The following is a 6,000-nucleotide window of genomic DNA, read 5'->3' on the forward strand; positions in this document are numbered from 1 at the left end:
GTGAATCCTCTGGATCTGGACAAGGCAATGTAAAACTTGATCAAAAGAAGAGCAAGAATCTCCCAGTAAGACAACCTAATGCTCATAAATTCAATGGTAGATGCTTTACCTGCAATAAATTTGGTCATATGGCAAGTCAGTGTAGAAGTAGTATGAATAATGGAATGATGAACAATAACAATATGACGAACAACATGAATAATGCTTCTACCTTTACCGGTCAATGTTTCATATGCAATAACTTTGGTCATAAGTCAAATATGTGTAGAGAAGTAATGAATAAATTTTAGATGAAAAGATGTTATGCTTGTGGAATGTTTGGACATATCTCTAATTAGTGCAGAACAAGACCAAATCAGATGAACTTCAGACCTATGCAAAATAATATTGTTTGTCGAGCATGCAACAAAACTGGTCACATTGCAAAGTACTATAGAAACAAGAACAACTCTATAGTAGATAAGAACAAATCATATGAAAAGGGAAAGGCAAAGGTTGATACGATCAAAGATCAGCATAAGAAGATGTGGGTAAAGAAAGATGAACCTAGTGGATCTGTACCTAAATCTGGTGCAAAACCCTCATCCAGTAACTAGGGCTTTCAGCCTTAGGGGGAGGCAAACTCATGTAAATCTTGTAGTACCCCTTGATGAGATTTGTAGTCAATGGATTACAAATGGCAGGAATTGAATTTTAGTTGATATTCGAGATTTAGATGGCTGATTTTGGTATCTGGTAGCTAAACAGGGCATCTGGTTGGATACTTGAGGTGCATTTTGTTGGCAATTTGGAGGAATTAATTATGTGTTGCATTGATGTTTTGTCATTAATGGCAACACCGACAGTTTTGGTTGTTTACCGGTTTTTGGTTGGTTCTGGTAGAGTGGCTGGATTATGATATTGATCTGATATGCTTCGGTATGCTTTGGTTTGTGGTATTGGTTTGGATATATCATTCATGCTATTCAGATGTGTATCACGCTCAGTTGGTTCAGGATTTGATGACTCAGATGATATCATTTGTTCTAGTAAGCCTTTTGGTCATCGGTAAGGGTTTTACCGAAAGAGCTTTGTTGAAGATCTTTTGATGCACATGATAAGTGGCATTGATGCGGCTTCTAGATGGCTTTCGAGATGTTTTTGGTTATCTTGTTCGTGTTCATGTTCGTGTTCCTATTGATCGGTGGTATTGGATTTGGTTTATGGTGATCTATTTTTGGTCCAGTGTTATCTAGGTTATGGACCAGTTTATGTAACGTGTTGGTGGATGTTCCTGATGTGTTACCGATGGGATTTGATGACTGGTTTACATTGTTTTTGGCCTAAGACGACTTGGTTGATCATTGGATTGTGGGTTTATGTTATGAATTAATTGTATTATCTTTTAGGTGGCCGACCTAAATTTTTAGGTCCTAGATTGGTATAAATATGATGTAAGATCTCTTTTTAGATCATGGGCATATATGTATGGGCTTAAGGGATTATGGGATAGAGGATTATCTATGTGCGAATAATGTTGTAATCATATGCAGAGGTTTTGGTCGATCATAGGTGATCGAATTGGGTTTGTAAGAGAGGTTTAAGGCCTCTGGTATTGAGCGTAACCGAAACTATACTCAGGCATAAGAGATGTTGTACTTGCAGTTCAATCTTAATTTTGGATTGTAGTCCGATGTTTTATGTAGTCATTGATGCTCCTTTTGTGATGAGTAGTGCACTCTAGGTTGTTGGCCTTCCTACATGTGCAGGCCCCTTCATATTATAATCACATACTTATTGCAAAAGTATTATCTGATTGTGGGTAGGCTTCCCACCGTGGTTTTTCCCTTTACGGGGTTTTCCATGTACAAATCTTGGTGTCATGTGTTATAGATGGATGGTAACTATTCTATGATTTATGTTTATGTTTAATTGCTATATTTGTTGTTCCAACATTTTTTTTATGCATTTCGGTATTGAGTTTATGTGTTCCGGTAATAAGGTTTTGAATGCTTCAAGTTCTATAATCTGGTGACAACTGATTCACCCTCCCCCCCTCTCAGTTGTCCTCTAGTTATCTGAGTTGTCTAATACATTTATTTCAAAGTGAAATTAGGGTTTGCAAAGTTAAAAGGGAAAATACGAGAGTTACTCTTCACTTTGTGAATAGTGTATTTCGAGCTGCAGAAGAATGTGGTCAGGACTTCCAAGCGAATAGAGAGATAGAAGTGATCCGGCAAGTGAACTAGGGGATTCGCCAGTCAATTGAGGTATTTCTCAAAGAACATTTATGAGTTTGAATTTCTGAAAAATTTGAAATGGCATCCTCTTCTTGCATTGCTACACCATTGGTTGTTGAGGTCAAAGATAGAACTCATCCTGTATTTAAGAAGCATCCTTATAAATCCATGGAGGACATCTTGGATGGAGATTTCTCTTTGGTTCCACACGGAGTCTTGCACGTTGATGTTATATGGGCATATATTCACTGCAAAATCGAAGAAACTGACACTGAAGATATTTTGGATCTCTATACTGATAGTATCATGGACAAAATCGGTAACCCTAAGCCGCAATATATACAATTGCAGAGAAAGGGTTTCACCTAGTTCATGAAATTTATGTCATTCAAAGAAAAGGAATGGGTAAGATACGTGTTGAGCAGGATTCATCACGAGTTTATATGGCTAGATAAACCCTACAAAATCACTCCAGAGGCAATTAGGGTAGTTACATGCTTGAATCAAATTGGTGACAAGCCAGGGCTATGAAAAGTTACAAACCCTACCATTAACAACTTAACTAGTGCAAAATTTGATGGGAGATTAATGAGGATCAACACAATTAAAGATGATGATGTTAAGTTTGCTGCAATGGTCATTGTCTATAAGGTATATGATGAATAATGATGAACAATTAGTACCAAACCGGTACTGAGAGGGGGGGGTGTGTGAATCAGTACAGGCAAAAAATTTCCCTGAACCAGTTTGACTGCAAAGACTGCACTTAACTGGTAAACAGTAACACCGGTCTAAATCAGGGTACTGTCTGTAAAACACAGTGAGAGTATGAAAGACAAACCGGTAAACACTTAGATCTCTACACAATCTAATATCTCATTTCCACTTCAACTGTATGCATAAACAAGTAATATATCATCAGAAATATAATGACTACCAGTTCAACATGCTTTACCACTTGACATAAAATATTAAAGCATCACATGAAAAGCATCACACATGACACACTGATTTTTTCACATGGAAACCCAACTGGGAAAAAACACGGTGGGGATGAATACCCACAAGTTGTTCTTTGAACTCTTTTGAAGTCCACTCTGTTAGGAGCCTAGTCCAGTTAAAGACTTTTACAAAAGGTTCTGCTAGGAACCGATCTTGCTAGGGATCACTCGGTTAAGGGATGGCTAAATACCTGGTTAAAGGTTAGAACCCTGTTAAAGGTTACCTCGCAAGAGGATTTGAAGAACTCATTGAATTGAGTCACCTTGTTAAAGGATTTACACAAAAGCCTATTAAACCTACCCGGTTAAGGGATTTTCCAACTGCTGCAATGGTTAGAAGTCAACAGGTAATACACTGATCTGATAACAACACTCAATGCCAAGGCAGATCCACTTTAGCTCCTTTGCTTCTGCAATCACACTCTGTAGGTATCAATACACTTCTTTGATCTGGAAAGAATCAAGTATCTCTTCACTTGGATATACACATAGCATTTTCCAATATCTTCAAAATGAAAAACATCATCGACCTTATAGGAAATAGATAGGTAGGTAGCATAAACCCTAAACCCTAAACATTTAGGTTTAACAATCCAATTGGTTCAATCATGACCGTTAATCATACTGCATTGAATGCAATAGTCTTGCACAGATCTCAAGACGTTCTCCAACATTCATTCTTTGACGCTTCAGGAAGTTGATAACCCATCATGCTCTCTTCACCCTTTATAGAGACTTTGGACATTCCCGAGGTAGATAGGATCAATATCCATGCAAGATCCTCAAGGGAATCCTTCACGCACACAAGGCTAACGTGGCAACACTATCTGATCTTCATTATAATGCTAACTCATCACAAGATATCATCGGTTGAATCACATAGGCTTGGAATGCATCAACCGGAAACCCTGAAGTTGAGACTACCAACTGGTAGTCATGCAAAATGAAACCCCGATACAAAACATACCATATACCGGTTCTCATTCCAACATACCACTTCATTTTTTCACATATACCGGTTCACAATATCATATGGTTCTCACATATACCGGTTCACAATATCATACCAGTTCTCTTGCCAGTTTGTTTACTTCAATATACCGGTTCATACTTCAGCATATTGACATCAATGACAACATATAACATCATCATGTCATCGAGCTCTGCACATATTCCAACAATCTCCCCCTTTGGCATTGATGGCAATATACAAAGATATCTCTCTGCTTCACATCTTCTCCCCAATACTACAGATATCTTCTCTGCTTAACATCTTCTCTCCCTTTGACAACAATGCCAAAGTGGAGGCACAAACCGCTATGTTCCACTATGCTGCTCCCCCTAAGGAGTAGAATCCTTCAACACACCAATCCTGAAAAAGATTTATCAATGCAATACCTGACTGATGTGGAGCACACACCTTTAGTTCACCTCTTGAAGGGGTAGCACCCCTAATTCACCTCTTAAATAGGTAAATGTAGCCTTTGGTAGAGGCTTGGTGAATATGTCTGCTAGCTACTCCTTACTGGAAACATGTTCCAATATAACCTCTTTGTTCTGAACCTTCTCCCTCAAGAAATGATACTTGAGCTCAAAGTGCTTGGTTCTAGCATGTAAAACTGGATTCTTGGAAATATTAATTGCACTTCTGTTGTCACAAAATATACTTACTAGTTCAGATACAGGAACTTTGAAGCCACTTAATACATGCTTCATCCAAATTGTCTGGGTGCAGTTCATAAATGCTGCAACATATTTCACTTCTGCTGTAGACTGAGAGATACAACTCTGCTTCTTACTCATCCATGAGACCAGTCTACCACCAAGAAAGAATGCACCACCGGTTGTGCTCTCCTGGTCATCCACATTACCAGCCCAATCAGCATCTGTAAAGACTTTCATGTTGAAATCATTACTGTATGGATACCATAATCTATAGTCAATAGTTCCCTTCAGATATCTAAGAATCCACTTGACTGCTACCAAGTGGGATTCTCTTGGACTTTTCTAGAACCATGCAATAATGCCCACTGCATGTGCAATGTCCAACCTGCTATGTACTACATAGTGCAACTTACCAATCATTGATCGATATTCCTTCTCATTCACCAATGTTGAGTCATCCTCTTTTGATAATTTACAACCGGTCACCATCGGTGTACCAACTAGTTTGTTGTCTTCCATGCCAAAGGTCTTCAATACCTCTTTGACATACTTGGACTGAGTGATAAAGATACCATCTTTCACTTGTCGAATCTATAGTCCAATGAAGAACTTAATCTCCCCTATAAGTGTCATCTCAAATTCCTTCTTCATCTCATTTGCAAAATCATGACTCATCTTGTCATCTCCACCAAAAATTATGTCATCAACAAATACTTCACAGATCAGAATCTGATCTCCTTCTGACTTCAAATAGATATTTCTATCTTCACTTGTTCTTTCAAATCCAATCTTCACAAGATGGGAGTGTAAGCGTTCATACCATGCTCTAGGTTCCTACTTCAATCCATACAAGGCTTTATGTAGCCTACACACCATGTCATTATCTTTTGATAGGGCAAACCCATCTGGTTCCTCTATATACACCTCCTCTTCAAGTATTCCATTCAGAAATGCAGATTTTACATCCATTTGATATACTTTGAATCCCTTGAAGGCTGCATATACAAGAAGCATACGAACTCCTTCCAATCTAGCTACTGGAGCAAAGGTTTCTCCATAGTCTTCTACTTCTTCTTGACCATATCCCTTACACACCAGTCTCGCTTTGTTTCTTA

Source organism: Cryptomeria japonica, chromosome 5, assembly GCF_030272615.1.
Source record: "Cryptomeria japonica chromosome 5, Sugi_1.0, whole genome shotgun sequence".
NCBI lineage: Eukaryota > Viridiplantae > Streptophyta > Pinopsida > Cupressales > Cupressaceae > Cryptomeria > Cryptomeria japonica.